At 38.3% G+C, this 21,578-nt stretch overlaps 1 protein-coding gene across 10 annotated transcripts in view; it reads left to right on the top strand.

Annotated features, from left to right (window-relative positions):
- LOC128884605 (uncharacterized) overlaps positions 1-21,578 on the top strand; it is a 142,671-nt gene that overhangs the window by 44,478 nt on the left and 76,615 nt on the right. Inside the window, exons 1-3 of one of the 10 annotated variants that reach the window (XM_054138160.1) lie at positions 5,684-5,860; positions 6,422-6,885; positions 8,966-9,843. The exons of 4 other annotated variants lie outside the window; for them this stretch is intronic. The gene's annotated coding sequence lies outside the window, so the exon portion shown is untranslated. Of the gene's footprint in view, positions 1-5,683; positions 5,861-5,990; positions 6,082-6,357; positions 6,886-8,965; positions 9,844-21,578 lie in introns of those variants that run through there. 5 more of the 10 variants (XM_054138152.1, XM_054138126.1, XM_054138134.1 and 2 more) reach the window with 5 other exon arrangements.

Here is a 21,578-nt window from a genome sequence, read left to right as displayed (position 1 = left end):
GTTTGTGACTTTATGATAAGTATAGATAGGGGAAAATGCACAGGGATGTGCATAACTTCAAAATGTTATATATATAAAATAATCAACAATTAAATACATGTTACACTGTTTGCAAGTGTAATATTATTTCTACGAACTATTACATAATTATTTTATGCTTATACAGCATACAGGAATAGACCACATATATGTATTTATACATGTAGATATTCTACGTTTATATCAATTTTGCATTAATTCATACTTCATTATCGCACTCATCAGGGCTGATCCAACTACACACACGCACTTATACTAACTAATTCACTGTTTTATATTATACGTTATTAGCTCGTTGTTTCGCGATGTTCTTGGGCGAATTGCACGTTGAAGCAACGGTAATCCATACGGGGATTTCTGAATTTTGCATACGCTGCGCGAAATCCTCCGTAAAGCGGCCGAGTATACAAAACAAGGTCCGTTGTACGCGTCAGTAATTTCGTAGAAAGCTGGCTCGTATATCTTGCAGTTCATTACCCTCGAGATGCGTTGAAATCACGTGACGTTTACATACATTACATCACTCGGTCCCGTGAAGAAGTACAATCTTCAGGAAACGCTGAATCTTCCAGGTTTTACAGGTCGTTTCGATTTTTGAACCTCTAGGCTTGTTATCAGATCAGCTCAATCTGAATATCTGAATAATATTCTGTTATTATATTGATATTAACCCTTTCAGACCTGAATTATTTTTTTCTCGTATTAATGTAATTTAATTTTTTGGGTTAACTTGCACTTAAATTATTATGAAACGAATAAAAAAAAAAGCCTAATACCGTAGTCATCGAGGAAAACTGGTATTTTTTCATGTGTCGGTAATTTTTAAATTTGTTGTGCTCAATTGTGGACGCCGGGTCTGAAAGGATTAAATCAATCTGAATGATGTTCTGTAAACACCTACACCCTCGTTGTCCAAGCGTTACACTTTAATGACCTCGTAACGAGGACTGAAAACGACGTCGTACTATCATACCTCTTCCTATTAAATTCACTCCTTTGAAAAATGTAGTCGCCATGCTCGCGATGAATGGTTCACACAACAAGTTAGGCTCCCTTCTAATTTAATGTTGGTAAAAGTGGTGTATTCGTGGGTCGCCCCTAAGGTTATCTTGGAGTTGTGTCGACGAGTAGGCGCACACGCGACCTCGTCGACGATCGACATGACGACTACTGGCGATAAAGTTTCCGCTACTATGGAAACAACGCTTAATACGACTACAACGCAACGAGATGGAAGGCGATCTGACGTAACGATCGCACCCCATTGAATATTTCTTCCGCTTCGAGCGGAGATCCCTCTCCCTTGTTTGTGCATACGTGTGTTTGGACCAACCGAAATGCGAAAGGAACCTATGGGGGAGGATTGTCAACTATAATATGCCGGTTTTGTTGAAACTTTGCGCAGAAATTTATTGGCATTATTTATTATTAAACTGGGGGATGTTTATGGATTTTTTTGGAAATGAAATTACGGGGTATACGTGAGAAATGGTTTCGTTTGAATTTCAATTATTGGGTTGTCCGGAAAGTTCGTGCCTATTTTTAAGAAAAATCCAAAGGCATATTTGAATTTTGATTTATATTTATTGAATGATATATGTACCATTTTGTTTCACAACCTTTCCACCTGTTAAGGAATGTACACATGTTATTTGTTTTCAGCCATTCCGATATATTCAGACCTGTACCGCCTACTAAAAATCGGCATGAACTTTCTAGACAGCCCAATATTTTTCTGTATCTGTGAAAATATACATTTGCATAAATAAGGCTGTTTGCTATGTTGCTGGTATTTTTCCGTTTCAGGAGGCAAACGAAAAATTGAATTCGGTTCATTTTACTGTGTATAGGTAGATGTACTAGACACTTTAACTGTGTATAATATAATGTAGTGCACAATGTGAAAAATAATCTGAAGAGTATCTTTAGTTAATTTAATCTGAAAATTGTGGAAATCGAGGAAGTCATAGTTGAAATTGTAATTGGCAATAAATTAGGTGTCCATACATTGTTGTATTCTGGTTACTTAAATTTAGATTGAACGAACTCTACAAGCTCCAAAGACACTCGATACATTTGTATGTTTCTTAATTATAACTCTTCACCTAAAATTATTCAAAATGCAATTAAATCAATTTATAAAATGTTGCCTAATAACGCTCCACTACCCCTCAGGGGCTGTAGCGGTGTTTTACGAAACTACAGTACGGGCCTAGGAACCCCGAGGTACCCGTGCTAGACTGAAGAGATAGATGAGAAGTAAGAGATACTGTAAACAGTATTAAAATAATGCAGGAGTCATGTAAGACGAAAGTAATGAAGTAAGTAACGAAGAAAGAAAATGCAAATGTAAACAAATAGAGAAAGCGGTAGTAAAATAGCTTTGTTAATTCTAAAAAGCTGATCACTTTAATAAACGACTGAATTGAACGCTCCACTAAAAAGATCTGACCATCGAAATTCCACCTTGGTTATCTAAACCCTCGTAATAATTTCATTCTGAACATGTAAATGTTCCTGTGAACATTTATATTCATGTAGAAATATTATATCAGCTGCGTCAACATTTTGTACAGTTCCATATACGTCTTATAATATCATAAGACATTTTACAAAGTCAACAGGACTCGGTATACCTGCTACCGTTCGATGTTACGATTGTCGAAAAAAACATGTCGATAATCGGGACGTTTACCTTGTGTCACACTCGGAAGTGGAACATACGCACACGTCCATTGTGAACTTCTTGGCTTCCGTGTTATGGAAACAAAACGGAGCCAAGGGTTTAGTAAACGACGCTGTTCTTGAATGGATTCACAGTCTCCAACGGGGAGAACAAAACAACCTTTTGTAGGAATCTCAATAGGAAGCTTCACTCGGTGTTCTCGTTACTCTTTGAACGTCCCCTTTAATAAAAGATCGAAAAAGGGAGCGCGTCAAAACCTTCCTATCCATTGTGCCGCGACGGTGTTCGTGATCTTCCACTGATAGTGCACTCGTTGCGCGAATGTCTCTCGGGAGTTCGATAATTGTTTCAGATATCGAGACGTGTGCGCCACCTTACGTGGCAAGGTAATTTCCGAAATGGAATTCCTTCCATGTCCCGTTGCATGGTTTCTTCTCTTTGTTCTGGGCAGCCAAAAGTCGTGTGTCGAGGCGCGAAGGCTTCTGAAATTTTAATTAGGTCACTAGTTGCTTCTATAAATAGGTTCATAATTTGTATTTGCCTAAGATCACAAAAATGAAAGTTTATCGCTAAGAGCATTAGCAAAAATATTCAGATAATAGTATGAATGCACATTATATTTGTACCGATATTCAGTAAGTACCAAGAGAGAAAATTAATTTACTGAAATTAATCTACAAACATGACACAATGATTCTCTTCTCTGGATCTACATAAGATTTCAAATAATAAGTTTACAATCATCATAAAAATTCCTGAAAATCTTTCCCTTCTCTTCCACTGAATTCACCATTTATTGAGCACGCAAGCTCGCCAATTATTTCCTAATTAGTGTTCCAATCGAACAAAATCCGGCGCCGTTTCCCGAACAAGGGACGTTCGTTTCCGCGTGGTCGATGATCAGTATTATCGGAATAGTTGGTGCTTCCTGTGATAGCCGCCACGGTCTCTGTTAATCGATAGGAGCCTCAATAAGGAGCCACAGGTATGCGTTCACATGTACGCGGCTTTATCGTCGAGTGTCTTGTTGGAGTGATCATCCAAAATGTCGATGACAGTACGGGCCAAGTGCGTTTAAAGAGGGTGGAAGCTCGCTGACCCCAAAAAACTATCGTACAGACACTAACGATAGAGTGCAGTTATTTGATGACTCACTGGAATTTCATTTTAATTGTACAACCGCCACCACTGTCGTTACAATATGTTTAATTAATACGAATACCTCACTGGGTAGCAATTATAAAATATAGGAAGTAACTGGAATATTGAGGTGTATTAAAAATATTTTTGTCAAAATTTTACGATTTATATTCAACCCCCAAAAAATAAATATCGACTCTGTTACTGTTAACACTGGCCTCCTCTACGACCCCTTAAACGTTTCAGTAATTCCGTTGGCTTTAATTTATTTCTCGAACCTGCAAGAGACCTACTGTCTGTTATCTTTTCGTACTATTCCCAGAAATCCTCCTACACCTAAAAAAAAAATAATAATAAGGAGCTCAGACCTCACGTCGTTTTTTCTTGCAAGACCCAAGCGACCTCTTCGTCAGCATCGATTCCAATTTCAGGACGTCTTCCCTGGCACAAAACGCTTCTATACTCGTGAACAAAAAGACACCACGCCCGTGGTGTCGTGTATTTACGAACGCCAGACCTCGAACGTGCATCGAAGATGGCCCCGTATAAATATCCCAGTTTTAATAGAAAGAGGGTTAGTCGAAGCAGAAAGTCGATAACGCGTGACCGAACGATGCGTGCGGAGACGTCCAACGACGTTCTGCTTGCACTCCATCCAACCAAAACTCGGGAGACCTATATAGAATTATGAGATCCCAAGACAAAACTCTCTTCCAACACCAAGCTACTCTGGAGCCTTTTAACTATAGCGATAGCTTGTTTCGCAAGTGCCAGGAGGGTGAAACCAAAACTAACGAACAAACGAGATACCACAAATGACGTTTGCGGGAAGGAAGCAAGGAGAAAAAAGGATGACAAAAATGTCGACAACGCGTAATAAACTCCGAACTATTCCAAGTGAAATGCATCACTGCCCTTTGAGTGAAGTCTCGAGGGGGTAGCCGGCGTAGTTGGTTCTCCTGTTACACCTGGCTCAAAGGGTTTTCGTCATTCCAGAACCCTGAAATTTGGGACTCCTTCTAACTCAAATCTAACAATTCCTTTCTCCAAATTCGACACTGCAACAAAATGATCAAATTATAATCCAATTTCTTCGTGCAATGCTCCCTTGATGCATCTGCAAACGTCATAAAATACAAAACTACCAAGAGTGTCAAGTTTCGAATAAGCAACGTTCCCCTTCCCTGTAATCAATGATGAGTTTTCCCTATTCATTCAACGTTGTATTTTGATTGATCAGTTTCGATTCATTTTCATTTCGATATTATGTTAACATATTAGAAACGTGTGCTTTTCTCTTTCTTTCTTAATCAGCCCAAGCCACAGCAACTCGTGTCCAGGTACAGCTAGTTAGTAATAAAATTTCTCCCTGTTACGCCGTCTTAAAGCACCTCCAATAAAACGCGAAGATACCAAGGTAGTCAAACTTCGATGAAAAGCAACGTTTCCCTCCCCCGTAATCAATGAGAGTGGGCGAAAGTAAAAAGGAAAATGGAGTAGGGATAGGGACCTTGATCTTGCCCGTTGACAGTTTCGCGGGAAGCGTACCCTTAGGGCGGGTTTCCCCGTTGAGCGTCCCGGTGGCAAACGAGCGTCGAATGCCCCAGCTTTAATGTGTATCACGGGGTTGGCTGCCCCCTCTTTCTTTATTCTCCCGCAGTCTCCCGGCCTATCCTCATCTGTCCTCGTGTCTCCCTTCATCTCTTACCCTCTGCCGCTTTTCTCGGTCCCGTACGGAGGGACGATTGACGTATCGATTCCAGTCAGGGTGGTGGTGCAACCAGTCTGGCCTTCGCCGTCGTGTCTGCGTGGTCCAAAAGTGCTGGCGTCGTCTCAGCGCCAACGGTTCTCTCGGTGCTTCCTCCGTCGATCCACCCGTCGCGGGGGAGGATCGATGCCGTCGACCGTTACGAGCGAGTCGCGACTAATCGCGCGCGCTCCACGCGACCAGTTATCGTGGGACCAGGGATTGGCATAATTTTATTCCATTAATTGGTAATCGATGTAAACTCTGCACGATTACTTTTCTTAGGCTTTTGTTAATTTTCTGTGTTCGTTGTCATGTGTACAAGATTCTGTTAAATTTACAGCTATCCTGCTCGATTTATTTTGATTAATATATATCTTTTATTTTGAATATTAGTGTACGAAATTGTTGAATGAATCATTGCTGGATGATCGTTCTAAATAAATGTCCATTGTTTGGATACATTCAGGTATCAGTGAAAATATCAAGAATCCGTATTGTTTACTATTTCATGATCTTAACTTCGACATTATGAAACCCAAGCAAACATCTACATTACTCAATAACAACAAGCTGAATACGTAGATACTATAAATATAAATACATACATAGTATGACAGATGTATAATATAAAGAAAATTACAATTTATCGACTTAAATGTTTGACAATTAAATAAATTGATAGTAAGATATAGCTACGACCAAATTACAATTAATTTTCTGAAATTTTTGCCTACAACCACAGAATTTTGCCAATCTCTGCGTCTTCCGCAAGAAAGCATATTTCTTTCCCGTGATTCTCGCGACAGTGTTCCGCGAATGCAAATCGCGTGTGACGGGAAAGGTTCGACCGCAGCCCATCGTGGATTCTTACTCTTCGTCCTGCGAGCGGGACTCTAACGAAGGCTTCCCGAGCACGAATCCCACGAACGGAATTCGAGGGGATAGTTATTGGAACCGCCAGCTCGAGCACGTGACTGATTTCCAATCGGATGGCATCGAGGCTGGTTTCCTCGATGACACTTGGAAGTCGACGAACGGTTTCGACTCCTGGATTGGTCGTCCGCGGCGATTCTTCGTAGAAGTGGTGAACCGAGGGAGGAATGTTTTATTAACTAGTTTCGTTAACGGTTTCGGGGTCAACCGCGACCGTTCGTGCCGATATGAAATTCAATTTCTGCGAAGCTTTCGTGAAGGAGTGTCTTGTAAATTAACGGTGTTTTGAGTCTCGCGTGCGTTCGAAGATAATTGAGAATATGTTGTGAGTTATTTGGTAAGTTCGAGTAATAAATCTTCACACAATGAAACGAGGTTGGACGTCTATTATACGATCGGGGATAGGATTTATTCAGGATTCATAGTACGAGGAAATGCAAAGTTGGATTTTTGGTGTTTGATTTAGGAAATATGAAAGTGGTGAATGTTTCGGTTTGAGTGGTAAAATTGTTAATTTATGAATTGATTGGATTTGAGTGCATCGATGTAGGTACTTGTCACATTTCCTTAAATATTCCTAGTCTTTTCAAGGAAGACTATAATTCCAACATCGCACCTACTAAAAAAGCTATGTATTAGCTTTTTAACTCTAATGCTTATCTACTGGTATTTATTAACAGTCTCGTTGATTGTCTACTTACAGTGTATGTACAAAATTCTCTTCTAAGTTGTAAACTCTTTTAACAAACAGTAAAAGGGCTAAGATCCTCCTCTCAATCGTTAAATATATATGAATGTAATACAAATTAAAAGCACAATCAAAAAGAAGTATTTTCATGTACATTACACTTGTGCATCATTATGTTTTTTTTTTGTTCTTTTTTTTAATATTTTCTTTAAACGTGACGACTACTATCTTTACCTTAACTAAAGAAACAAGCGTTTTGGATCGTTCGGACAGCCAATTTTGGCGTAACTATCATCTTTGATTGCCATTACAACGACATGTTCTCCGGGAACAGAATGTGATAATTCCCGACGAATCTGCATTTGACGTTAAATCGAATCGCTCGCCAGCTTTCGCTTCTCTGAAACAGCTTGATGTCGACGGGTTGTATTACCGCACGACGAAATTTAATAGGAGCGTTTAGGGGTGTTGTGTTCACTGATAACATCCACGTGTGTATAAATACCCATCCGCGGCCGTGGTGGGGACTCGGATGCGGTGTTTATATCCGTTGGTTCCATTCAACGCCGTTGGCTTTAAGCTGAATGCCCCTGACACACTACGCCACCCAGGACTCTCGAGGACGAGCTAGTCAATTGTTTAGTCGTGTCCTCGTGTGATGAATCCAGCGCGACCTTAAGTGGGCAATTGCTTGTTTTCGGACAAAGAAACCAGTTTCTTCGTTATTTTTTATTGACGAAAGTATGCAAGATTTTAATTGAAAATATTGGGTATGCGTTCTTCAAGGATTGTACCGTTAGATTCTGTAATAAAAGGACAGTATTTTTGGCCAGAAAAAAAATTAATTTCTCCCATTGTGGACTCATTATCAGCGAAGGAAAATCGACGAAACGGCGCGAGCCTACTTATTGGATGCTCCGAACAGAGCATCCCCGCAGACTGACTAAGAGGATTCTGTCATTTAAGAAGGCACTCCCAATGTTGGAATCTATCCGGAGAAACGGAGCATCGATCGAAAGAAGGAAATTACCGTGGGGCCGCAGTAATTGGATTTCGCGAATCAAGCGGTTCGATCGAGATCCCTTTTCTTCGCTAAACTGGAATCCTTTAGAGTCCGATGGCGGACGTAAATAGTATTGCAACGGAATGCTGGCGAGACGAATTAAGTGGTTTGAAGATGTTGCAGGCAGTGGCATTTAATCCTCGAGAAGTATCGTTACTCTTTTCATTTTAGTGGTTTGAGTCTTCTTCTGTAGTCAAATTTCATATCGATTCGAAATACTGTGTGTTGCAACAAAATGTTGGTCGGTGCTTGTCTTGAGACAATTTAAGTGGTTTGAAATGGTTAGGAGCATTCATATTTATTTCTTATCAAGTGTTATTACCTTTTTCATTTTAGTGGTTTGATTCTTCTTCTGTAGTCAAATTTCATGTCGATTGGAAATAGTGTGTGTTGCAACAAAATGTTGGTCGATGTTTGTCTTGAGACAATTTAAGTGGTTTGAAATGGTTAGGAGCATTCATATTTATTTCTTATCAAGTGTTATTACCTTTTTCATTTTAGTGGTTCGAGTCTTCTTCTGTAGTCAAATTTCGTGTCGATTGGAAATAGTGTGTGTTGCAACAAAATGTTGGTCGATGCTTGTCTTGAGACAATTTAAGTGGTTTGAAATGGTTAGGAGCATTCATATTTATTTCTTATCAAGTGTTATTACCTTTTTCATTTTAGTGGTTCGAGTCTTCTTCTGTAGTCAAATTTCATGTCGATTGGAAATAGTGTGTGTTGCAACAAAATGTTGGTCGATGCTTGTCTTGAGACAATTTAAGTGGTTTGAAATGGTTAGGAGTATTCATATTTATTCCATGAAGAGTTCAACATTTCCCACTCTAAAATACTAAAAATACTTTTTGGAATTAATTGTACATATACACAGTGTGATACAAGTTCTGAAAACGTAAAAAGAATGTGCACTGGAAATAAAAGTATATGCCCATTAATCGCTACGAAAACTAAAATTTTAATAAAGATACTCTAGCGAACTTGGCATTAAAAAAAATCCGGACAATAACTACGCTGCTCTACACAAGAAAACTCAGCTGAAAACTTTTCAACATACTTGTCAATCGTTCAACAAAATAAGCGTGTCTGACTTGGCCTCCCCAAATGGCAACAGTCGTCCAACTAACCTAAACTTGGAAATCTTCGACCTCGATGCTCCCAATGTGCGATGGGTCTCTCAGTGTCAGGCCATCGCTCATACAACGATGAATTCGGATCAAGAACATCTCGGTTGGAATTTACGTTCGCGGTATGATCATGTTTGGTGCAAGACGGGCAGACGTCGTGACCAGAATCCCACGGGGATTGTACGCGTCGAAGAGTCAACCTCCTGACGCTAACGCGAGGACAGAACCACCCTGTCGTCGTGGGAATCGAGAACAGTGCTCCATATTCAGCAAATGACACAGTGCGCGCTTCGGTTCCCATCGGAAAATGCTAATTGGACGATGATCCGGAATTTTCGCTCGCGGTGATCAACAGCAAAAACCACGGAGTCGTCGCCAGAGATCGGTGGCGATCGAGCGACAGCTCTGTCGCGATCACAGGTTGGTGTGCCTTATTTAGAACCACGTTTGGGGGCTACTTTTTTTTTTTTTTTACCAATTTCGAGACAATTTTCATGATTTTTTGATGGAGAAAGCAGTTGACATAAACTGTTGAAATTTGGAAAGTTTATTTATACATACATGTACAAGATGAATTTTTGTTCCATTAAGGAATTCAGAATTTAATTAGAATTTTAGTCTGTCGTAAATCAGGTGTATGCATAGGTTTCAGGTCCTTCAACCTAACGTTGGACTTGTCAACAAATTATTGATTACTTCTTTCATTTCACTCTTGGAATTAAACGAAACGCTTTGGAAGCTCATATTGCATAGCTAAAAATAATTTGACGTTTCTGTAACCAAACTAATGCAAAATTAAAGGATAAAGTTACTTTTTAGAGTTTCCTATGGTGGTATTTTTAAAATCGTTTGAAAAGTTTGTCACGCAATTTATTATGAATCTCTGCGGAATAAAGGGAAACTAAAGAAAATGAGTTTTGGCACCTTCAGTTAGCAGATTAGTTAATAAATTCATAAAGATATGAACCGAAAAGGAGTTTTATTCTCCGTTTCCGTCTAAAAACGAATTTCTTCCGCTTGTCTGACTACACCAACATTTATTCTACTTACTAGACTGGAAATACTATTCTACGCGTCTGACCATGCGTGACCCTATTCTCCTTATCTGGTGATATATGTTCCCGCGCTATTTGTCTGGCATGGGTGGAACATACACTACTTGTCAAGGTAAAAATTGCTTTATTTCTGGGAGGTACGATAATGTCGAATGTGAAAACCAGACGAGGGAAAAATGATCTTTTTCGAGTTTCCTGTTAAATCGACGTTGATATTTACATCAATTTGTTTCCCATTACTACCTGTCATATGGTCGTCTATACTATATTTTTCTATCCCTTGTAGCTTTAAAAGACGAAATGAAGATCAAAGTGTATTATAGAATCCACATATCTATTAAAAATAAATAATGATCGTTAATTATTTATTAATTCGGTCAACATTATTTTAAACACCTGTAGAGTTCACATAGTTGGTTCTAATTTATCGTTGAGATTTCTATGCACCTCGATATTTCCGAAACGAATCGTTTTTAAAATTGGAAATATTTTATTTCACTGAATTCGCGTGTTTTATTTAGAGATGCAAATCAAAGTCGTATATCAGCCAATTCATTTTATCGGACGTTCCATTTTATTGTGTTCTCGTTTTCTCTGGATTTCGCTGTCCTCTGCTACGACTATCTCTCGAATAAATTTTTTATTAGTCGCATTCAAAGGCGCAGTTAATTGTTCCACTAAAGTTCTTTTTATCGCTAATAATTTTTCTTCCAATATCCCGAAATGCTCGCTCGAGATAACGGTAGCGACCATTTTTATTTTCGAACATTCACGCTTTGTCGTTGCGATCTTTCGAGCGGTATTCTTATGTTACTGATAGCAGCACTCTGTTTTTTACAATTTAAATGCAAATGACTGCAGGCAGATGTGTTCACATTTTTCCATTTACTTACTGTTTTATATTTTTTTAAATTCATAAGAAAAATATTATACCGTATGCAATGAATCTTTATTTTTCAAATAGACATGTTAATAAAATTCACTTACCTCTATCAGTTACGTCCGGGCCTATTTTAATTTTTTATTGCAAATCTGTTAAGCTGGTGCCAAACTGCATTGCGAAACTACCTATCTGCGCTAGGCTATTTCGAGATTTTTTTCATTGGCGTCGATACATCCCACACATACGATCGTACTTGAAGCGTTTTCCATTTTATCTGTTCAACAGGTAGGCCACAGCTGCAACCGTGGTTGCATTACCGACATTCCGTTAAACCGAGCGAATCGCAGTGCACGATGAAACTACCGCATTTTATTTGTCGAAACTGATACAGGCTATCTGTTCTGCGCTAAAATTTAACGCACCTTTAGGTACAATTCCGTACATACTGCCATTCAAATGCATTTCATCCCTTGCCATTTGTAGGGAGAAATTTGTCCGAATTAAATGACAGGTTTGATGTTTACAAATCAATTTTTATTTATTTTTATTTATTTTTATTTATCGTATATTTATAACGGAACATTTATTTGGAAACGGGTACGAGTTTGGATAGAGGGTACGAATATTCACCGGACTGAATATATGTGAATATTTACATTTTAAAAATTCTTCGCAAAGTAAGATGATGTAGTCTTCGATTAACGCCATTTTGGTGAAATTATGAGATCAGCTTTTCCCTATCTAAATCTTCAATAAAACATACTAAAAGTTTCAAAGCAATCTACTCTATAATATTTTTCATATACAATTTCTGGAAGCACTTCATTTTGGAACCCTTCTTCGGGGTTGTTTCTTCTAAATTGATTTGCATTGCGTACTGTCTTTGGTCGTCGTTTCTTCTGTCTATACGTGTCGAGTTCTCACCCTTGAAATCCATTAATCACCCTGGCCGGAATCCGGAAGGTGAACGATACGAGTTAATAGTCTCAGGGGTTCAACAGGGATGCAGGAATAGTCGCCTATGGAGAACCCTTGATTGATACGTGCAAACCGATTGGCACTGGTTTACGCCCTTGGGATCCCTTCTCGTGGGCTCGAGATTTCCGACAGGAACTTCCGAGGGACGCGCCCCCGAGAGTTTCGTTTCACCCTGTGGCAAATAGGGATTGGAGCTTGATGGATTACCAAAGTAGCGTTCGAGTCTCAGCATTATCATAAAGCAAAGAATGAGGTCGGACGTCATTCTGTTGATAAAACAATGATTTGACGTCAGGACATAGGTGATGTTTATTTTTCGGGAATAAGAGTAGCATAACTTTCAATCTGAAAGTTTTTGGCGGTAGTTTCTAGGTGGATACTTTTGGAATCAAAGAAAAGTGTGTTAGGTGTTATGCATAGGTTTTGTATAATTTTTGTTTGTTATCTGTCAAATGATTGTAATTCATATAACGTGTGCAGTTTTAGAAAAAGCTTTTGAGAATTTCATAGAAATATTTATACAAATGTTTCAATTGGAGTAAAGAGTACTTTATATATATTATATCTCGTGATTTTATACGTCTATCTCTTCGGTGAATAAGTTTCATGTATTATATATATGACCGTATTAAAATTACCTGAATACCTGAATACATAATATTTCCTGCCTGCCAGCCCTTTCGCTTTTGCTACCTGCACCTGTTGCTTTAGGGGATCTAATAATTCACTCACATCAAAACGCGATTTAAACGAATCCATGTGCAGGTAGTTTATAGTATTCAAATCCTAACAAGTGTAACTTTAGGGAGGTGGTCAATCAACTATACTGTTCATTAGAGATAGTCGATCAAGTGTAATCTACATTAGAGCCAGACAATTAAGTATACTCTATATCAGAGACAGTAAATCAATGTATCTTCAACATATAATTGACAATTGATGATATATAATTATCAGTTGATGATGCACACTAGAAAATAGCGAATCAAATGTATTCTACATTAGAGAGAGTCAGTCACCCATACTCGACATTATCCTCCCAAAGTTGGTACAGCAATGCAGCTACGATGACTCCCAGATGCCACTGACGTCGTCGAATGGGAACAGCTGGGACCAGGATAAACAGGACCCCTGGATATCCCGGATTCCATAGATAAAAATCGATGCCAGACCAGTTATCAGGTTCGCATAATATACCCGTGGCCACCGCAGTCTCGTGGAAGTGGACAAATTGGAAAATGGAGCTGGAGCTATCACCCTCGGTATTGGAAATCATCGATAAAGTGGCAGAGTGGCGACGTCGTCTTACACTCTGGAAGTAATAAGGTCATATTCGAGCTGGAATGTCACTTTTGCCTGAACTAGCTCAGGAACAAACAAGAACGGGGTTAAAGTTCAAGCTGGAAATTCTTTTTGGCTCCTGCAGTCGTGCGAGGATCAGGGCAATGGATAAAAATGTGATTAGAAGGGTCTCCGAGGGTGAAGGTATCTCGTGAGGTGCAATTGAGTGGAATTAAGTTAGTTGAAGTATTATAATAGACATAACTGCACTTCATTCGTTAGAATTATGAACTAGTACTTGACATTTCGATGCACTTTTAAGAATATTCAAAATAAATTGAAGAATAAAGAAACGAAAAGTGATAACCACCTACTTCAGCAATATTATTAATTATAATGAATTAATAATGAATATACTTCCCCACTAGTGGTTAATATTTTTTTCTGCAGGGTGTAGATTTCTCACATCTTGAACTAATCATTCTTATCACAACTTCATGCTGTCTAGAAACGTTTCTTGAGACTCGAGCACTGGCTTATTTTTCAATCGAACTTCTCCAAAAGTGGCGATCTCCACTCGACGCCGAGGAATCGAAGCCAAAGTCGAAGACAAGAAATAGACCGGTTACAATGGTCGACGCAACCGCTAAAAAGTACTTTGCTGGAATGGAAAAATGAAAGGAAAGTTGCGGTCCGTTCCATCGGAAGACGCTGTCGTTATCCGATAAAGCGCGAAACGGAGCGTTCCGACTCATTAGTTACAAAAGTCCCAGACATAGGGTAGAGTACAGGAATTCGTAAATCAAGGGTAGTCGTGGAAAGTTCGATTGTGAAATTGAATTTACGCCGGCTCGGTTACGAGAGGAGGATAAAAATAAACGTACTGTACATGTTTGTACATGTTTGTTCTCTTGAGTAACGTGCAAGGCGCTTATCCACTTGTGATAAATATCATTCATATGTACAGGGTGACCACGATAATGCAGACGTACAAATACTTACAGAAAAGTAAATTACTAATATATTATAATTTCTATTGGTATATATGTATATTGTATTTTCATCAGAATCGAATTTTAGGAATAACCAACAGTATTGCACTCTGCATGTTTCTGATATCTCGACCAAGATAATGCAGACGTACAAATACTTACAGAAAAGTAAATTACTAATATATTATAATTTGTATCGGTATATATATTGTATTTTCATCAGAATCGAATTTTAAGAATAACCAACAGTATTGCACTCTGCATTTTTCTGGCATCTCGGCAAAGTTCTCCAAACGTTGATCAATCTTTCGTTTCGATCCATAAAATTCCCCAGTAATTCGTCACTTATTCTCCCTGGGAGAACGGTGAGCGTTCCACAACACCTGGTTCCGCCACTTTTGTTGTCTTTATCCATCGACTTTTATTCTTGCTATCACGGAGTGAAGTTCAGCCAACGTTGGTTTCAAAGTTTCCCAACAACGTTAATTCTCCAGCGGCGAACTTGGTTGGCCCAAGTGTACGACACGAGTCGGCCATATCTCTATAAACGGACGCAGCCGTGTATAGCTTAATTTCACGGTAACATTTTCGTTGGCTCTAGAATTACTTTACCTGAAATAAAACGGAAGTTGCTACGCCCGTGTGCGGGAACGTAGCAAATCCCTGTCGAAGATTTTCAGTTCGAAACCATTAGCGAACTGTTGGGTAGTAGTCGATTAAAACTGACTCGAAAACGCTATCACTTTCATTGTTCATTGTTCAATGTTCGTTGTTTCATTACATCGAACAGTTGAGTTTAAATGGGCTCAGATAAATGTTTATATTCGTTACATCAATTTTAAAAAAATATCAGCTCATAGGGGATGATGAGACGAAACTTTTTTATATTTGCAGTTTATTTATAGGACGCTTAGTTTCGAAAATAAAAATTGAAATGTTAGAAGTTTGTTGCAAAAATTGAATTTCAGGATGGTCTTCTAAGTTTTCAATTTTTATCTCTGAAACTAAATGTCGTATGAATAAACTGTAAATATAAAACAGTTTCGTGTTGTCATTCTCTATAAGCTGATAATTTTTTTTTTATTCACACCTCTACGTCTCTTAGAATCTCCGGCAAAAATCGTCCCTCAGTCAAATGGTCAATGATGACTAGACTGCGGATTTCATGCACTTATGTAAAATGAAATAAGAATATTACTATAATAATTGTAGATTATATGAAACATACATTATGTATATTTTGTGTTCTTCGCGGTCTAATGATAACGTTTGATTTTTTTCGAGAATTCATCAGTTCATTCATATTTCATGTTACTAGTACATTTATTTACGTCATACCTGTTAATCATATAAATTCATTTCTTGTCTGGTAATAAAATCATATAATTGCACTCAGTTGAATAGGTTAAAGAAATAATACAAAACTAAAAATGTATATTTTGTGTCTTCGCGATCTAATGATAACGTTTGATTTTTTCCGAGAGTTTATCAGTTCATTCATATTTCATGTTACTAATACATTTATTTACGTCACACCTGTTAATCATATAAATTTATTTCTTGTCTGGTAATAAAATCATATCATTGCACTCAGTTGAATATATTAAAGAAATAATAACAAACTTCGGTACGATCGCGATAGTGTCAAATATATTTACACAAAAAATCTACCATTGAAGCCAGGATCTTCCAACCGACCATTTCCCGATCTATACGTTTTCGTACCGATCCCCAAATCTCAGAGCCGATCCACGTTCTCTTAAACACGTCAGTCACGTACCAGGGAACAGAATGAAGGGCGAAAAGGGTTGCAACTTTAATCCCACCTAAGTGACGCGCTTTGAGGTCAAAGCGTTACGTTTCCTCCTCGTTTAAAGGGGAGTCACGTCTTGAATTAGATACACGGTCTCCCTGAGCCGCTTTGTAACGTGTGACTAGAAAACGAACGGTCCCCCCACCGAAGGGGTATAACACTTCAATAAATACGAGTGGCGGTCCCTTTGACGTCTGATATTAAATTCATGGATTTTAACAGGCGGCGCAGGAGCACCGAAAGTGAGTTTTTTAATTGGCTTTTGTCCAGCATTAAAGCGAATTAGCGATGCTACTGTCTCACCTGTTGAAGTACCTGTACTACAGGTGAATTTATGATTCACCATTACAGCTCGACAATTTTGTCTTTTTTGTCTTGCTGTCATTTCTCAGTAATAGATAGCTCGATACTGTTTAACGTTAATTATACACATTTAACGTTAATATTTCTATAAATTAAGAGGGCTACATTTTTTGTCCAGGCATGAAGAGCATCTAAGTAAAATTTCATCTCGATTGAACAGGAATAATTAGAGTTACAGAATCGTCCCAGACAAATGTTGATTTTATACATAACTGCTTATGGAACAATCCTGCACATGATATAAAAAGAACAGTATTACAAAATAATAAATATTTGTGTTTGTTCATTGAACATATTTGCAGATCAAATATTAGGTTCTCCCGAAAGTTTCTTTCGCGAGTTGCGCTCAATTATTTTATACAAAATGAATCGTGTACAATTCAGTAATGTAACATAAAACATAAACTATTGTGCATGTATTATTTATTAATAAAGCGAAAGAAACTTTTGGGACAACCTAATACAAAGAAAGAGAAATTTTTGTATTTAGAATAAAAAAAATTCCGTTAAAAACGGTGGTAGTTAAACGTAGGACAGCGTCCAATTATCGATTTGCAAAGCAAATACGGCTACCACCAATCAGGAGGGGATTAATCGTCAGATGGAGTTATCCAAATAACGTTTTTGTTTAACGATAGTGTTTCGCGGAAATGTTTTTTTTTTTTTTTTACTAATGGCCACGATGCAAATATTTCCGTGCACCCCTTACAATGTTTACATCTTCCACTGTATGTATAAAAATATGAATTTATGTAAATATCCGTAATCTAATTATAATTCCGCAAAGTAAACACGCTAGTAAAATTGTAAATGCCACGCTCGTATCGATACACGGCCTATTCTTTCGCCACTCTTCCGCGTGTAATTGCGCGTCAAGCGATCCGCAACGGAATCCCCGAGGAGAACAAAGTTAATTTCATATCTGGTGTACGTGGGTGCAAGCTTTGGACCGCTCGTCGCGGAGATTTCGTTCGGAACAACAGCACACGGTTGCAATAAGGTCGCGCTTACTATATACCCCGGATGCTCGGTGAAGCGCAAGAAAAACAGATACCGCTCGAGTATACAAGTTTCTGTTCCATTGTACCTCAACATGTTTCAAACGTGTCGTCGAGCTTGTTTCGCCGAATGATTCTTTGTGTTTGCTCGCGTCAAATGTGCCAACGTCGCAACTTTCGCAAATGTCAGGCAAAAAACGTAACGAGCGTGTTTACTAGTTTCCGGGAAATATTTAGAGGCATGTTAATATTTACATTAATATTTTTGTCACTTCTCTTGTTATCCTATCAGCCATCCAATTTGATTTTTCATTATCGTTGAATTATTATTTTGACGTTCGTTCATTGGTGTCCCTTTGAATTTCAATTGATTTATAAAATTATTTTTTTTCATGTTCATTATTTGACGACCCATTGAGTTGAATTGATTTATTCAATTATCCTTTTGAATTTCAATTGATGTTTATTGATTCTTGTTATCGTTATCAAATAATTATCATTTTAAATGGCTCCATTGAAGTCATTTATTAATATGTACATATATAGTACACATTTATAAACATATAATGATATAGATATATATACAAATTACATTGAATTACAGTTATAAGAAATCATACATAAATCTGCCAGAAATATTTTCCTGTTCTTCCGCCCCACATCATTCAATGTTTATTCGCTCGTACGGCAGACTCGCATACGAATGCCATGAAAAATATTATTCTCAGACCGTTCGCACAATCACAAAGGGCCTCATTTCGTGATACCAGTTGTTCCCACGTCCTCGTCTTCGCCTCGTCGCAGGAAACGGAATTTCCTGGCGCAGGAACGTCTATCGCTCCTCGTATCTCACTGCGAAGTAAAGGGGTACAGAACAGGACTCTTCACTGTATCGAACGTTGCCTCGTTTCTTTTTTACCTATATAAGGCGCAGGCACAAAGGGGATGGTTCCAATGTATCTGGCGAGAACGGCTTTCTTTTGTAACCGAGAACTTCGCAGCGACGTTTTTCTCTGGTGGAAACTTATCCAATTACGACACCCTTGTGATCTATTAAATAGACAGCTGTGCATCGTCTCGCATTGCGAGTTCGTCGTTGTCGAGCAAGCTCCATTTTACCTTGGAAAAAAAAGATACGATACTAATTGTAATTAAACTCTAATAATTAAACTCATTCAGGTATTTCATGATTACCTTATTGCACTGAATGAAAAATGAAGTTACAAACATCACCTGAAAATATATGTACATATTGAGTGCATATAGGGTTTAAAGAAAAAAAATAAACGATACTAATTGTAATCAAATTCCAATAATTAAACTCATTCGGGTATTTTATTTTTACCTTGTTACAATGAACGAGAAATGACATTGGAAACTTGTTTAAATTTAAATGTACATGTACATCTGTATATCGAGTATACATAGGATGTCCCCCACGAAATGTATAGACAGTTAACCGATTGTAACTTCAGTCTGAAAAGGTCAGAATTGATTCCTACTCCCACATTCTACTCCTACATAAATCGTTTGAGACTCCAGCAAGGTGTCAGCGATCGAACGCCATATGAGAACGTTTCGCATCGCTTTACGACTTCCAAATCTCTCGAAGCTTGAAAGAATAAGCACAGAACGAGTGTATGTACGTGTTTGGGAGTCGATTCGATGAATGCATGGAGTGTCTCCAGACGCAACCCGATTACGCTTTAATGCATTCCGAGGGAAATTCGCGGAGCTCCTGGGTATTCCGGGTGTCTGGCATCAACGACCGCAATTCCGGTGCTCCGTGACTCGCAGTTCCGAAAGCGAACCGTGAATAAATGATCCACGGCTTTGAGCGCTCTTCGCAGTTTCTGCTGTCACTCTGATTCATAATTGACCGAGTTTGGGAAACAATACTTTTAATGGCCGAAAAGAGAGACTTCTTTCTGCGTGGCGTTATTTTAAGATAGGGTAGACCAGGTCTTGAAGTAAAATAATAAGTTCGGTATTGGCTTTGTTTAGCTTTATTTACAGTGCGTTATTGTTAGTTTTACAATATATACACTTGTTCTTTACTTCTATTTTTTTTTTTTTTATAGTATAATATCACTTTCATGTTCAGTATTTACAAAGAGGTATTTTCTTCTCTGGATTAAAAAATATATTTCGCGTCTTGTTCATATTCTTGTTGAATGAGGTCTATGAATTATTTCTATCGAACTACATTAAATAGATTTTAAAATCGTCCATTTTCAGTTTCTTGAAAACTGAGAATATTAAGATAATTATTTACTAATTATACCACTCACATCAATTTCGAAAACAGTACATCATAAATGTACATAATCAGTAACCAGAGACATAAACTTGACAGTCAAGAAAAGGAACTAAATCTACCATTTTCGAGATCTACCACTTATTTAATCTTTGAAAACTGTACATATGCAACGATATTATTCAAATTTGTACAGCTCTTTAAACGTAAACTTTTCTCGGGCCAACTTTTTTTTTATTTATTTCCTGCTTTTCCCTACGTGAAATTCCGTTTAAAGCGAGCGACGTTATCTTGGCAACGATTTATCCCAGTGTCTCAGCCCGACGCAAAACATAGCGTCGCGAGAAAAAGATATATCGAAGCGTCTCCGCGCTGGCGAAGTGCATTTTTGCGACGGACGATATTCGCCGGGGATTTTTCGAGCAGGAGTTTTGAACCTCCATCAATCATCGATTGGAGGGTAGACGGCGGATGACAACGAGGTGGCGATTTTCCGTTCAAATATGTCGACCATCGTTTTCTTAATCCATCAATCATCGCCGCGGGGATTAATAGCCGCGATGAAGCCGCGGTTTCACGGATTTTTAGAGCGAACAAAATTTTTTTTCCCAATTTTCTACACGCCACGGAAGTTAACGCGCGGGTTTACTGGAGTGTCTCCGATTTTCATTCGACCTCGAACAATGGGCCATCGCGGAGACGAATCTCTCATCTCGACATTCAAACGTACGATTAAGTATGATTAATCTAAAAATTAGGTTAACGTTTATATGTGAGCACTTGTGAAAATTTATGTGGATATACAGTCAGTCTATGTTGATTAAAGAAATTTGTCTAAATTAAATGGTAGGTTTGATATTTCCAAACGAATTTTTCTAGCATTTTCAAGACCTGCGAGAGCCCTAAATATTTTAGAATTTAGAATCCTTCCGAACCAATAATTAATTATTAAATTAACTTTCTCACGTTTCCACCACCTCATTCATGAAACCTCCAAAAATATTGCTCAATTTTAAATACATTCCCACATCTCAAACTTCCAGATATTTCGAAGGATAAACAGAGAAACAAAGTACTCGGATTTTCCTCAGGTGATCGAGTTCCTCAGAAAAAAACTCATCATGAAAATGCAAACAGCGTGTCGCACGAAGCGTTTATACGTCCCTTATCTTTGAGTGGGTTTTTGCGAGCAAGAGCTGTCTGCGTAATTGTGCATTCCATAGAAACAGCTCTTTTTCCCCGTTTCTTTGTTCGTAACGAGGTTAGTCATTTCGCGGCACCTCTCGGAAGGGTAAAAACAATTCCTTCGTTGCTGAAGGAGCAGTTTTTTCGCTCGCGAAAGTGTTGGAAGCCCCAAAGCTAAATAAGGGAAAACAGAATTTTTTAAACTGACTTCAGGAGCCAGTGGCATCCTTGCACGAAGAGGAAAGCTTCTCCAACCATTACAGAAATTAGTGTTACCACTCGGATCAACTCACGTTACAGGTACAAGCCTTGAACTCATTCAGGAATTAATTTAAATTTAATTATTGCTG

This window comes from Hylaeus volcanicus, chromosome 1 (assembly GCF_026283585.1).
Source record: "Hylaeus volcanicus isolate JK05 chromosome 1, UHH_iyHylVolc1.0_haploid, whole genome shotgun sequence".
NCBI lineage: Eukaryota > Metazoa > Arthropoda > Insecta > Hymenoptera > Colletidae > Hylaeus > Hylaeus volcanicus.
Note: the sequence above shows the minus strand (reverse complement) of the source record. Positions and strands in the feature narration are given on the sequence as shown.